The sequence below is a fragment of the Aplysia californica genome, unplaced genomic scaffold, assembly GCF_000002075.1.
Source record: "Aplysia californica isolate F4 #8 unplaced genomic scaffold, AplCal3.0 scaffold00029, whole genome shotgun sequence".
NCBI lineage: Eukaryota > Metazoa > Mollusca > Gastropoda > Aplysiida > Aplysiidae > Aplysia > Aplysia californica.
This window is the reverse complement of record NW_004797299.1, coordinates 855,362-855,966: the sequence shown is the minus strand read 5'-3', so window position 1 is coordinate 855,966 and position 605 is coordinate 855,362.

The following is a 605-nucleotide window of genomic DNA, read 5'->3' as shown; positions in this document are numbered from 1 at the left end:
GACGACAATGCGCTCGACATCTAAAAAAAAATGAATGTTCCGTATAAGTGTAATAGTCTGTGCTTGGAAGTTGAAATCTCTGAAGGGTCTGTTGGTATCATGCTGGACACCGATGTAGGTGAATCTGGTTTGAATTCTCAAAGGGCATCTCTTCACTGTTGCCACCGATTACCACTATAGTAGCCTAACAGCCACCCACCGTCACCGCTCGTACAAAAACAAGAATAAAACAAAATTTAACACAAAAAACAAACAAAACAAAAGCAAAAACAAAAACATTAAGAGCATTCAGTCAATGAACTTCTTTTCGCCTCAAGCAAACAAAACAACCGATCAGGATTTGCTTAAATGTGGACGTAATTTTGTTTACCCTCGTGGTAAACTTTTTAAAAATAGATTTTTGTATTAAAACCTGAACACTCCCGACATTATCATGGGGAAACACCTTTAAACTTACATGTGTGTGTCTTGAAATGTGTTACACTTGTATAAAAACAAAAACAGAAACAAACAAACAAACAAACAAAACACCAAAAAACAAAAACAAAATCCCGGATACAGTAAATGAAAACAAAACATTAGTGCATGCCGGTCAAAGAACTCCC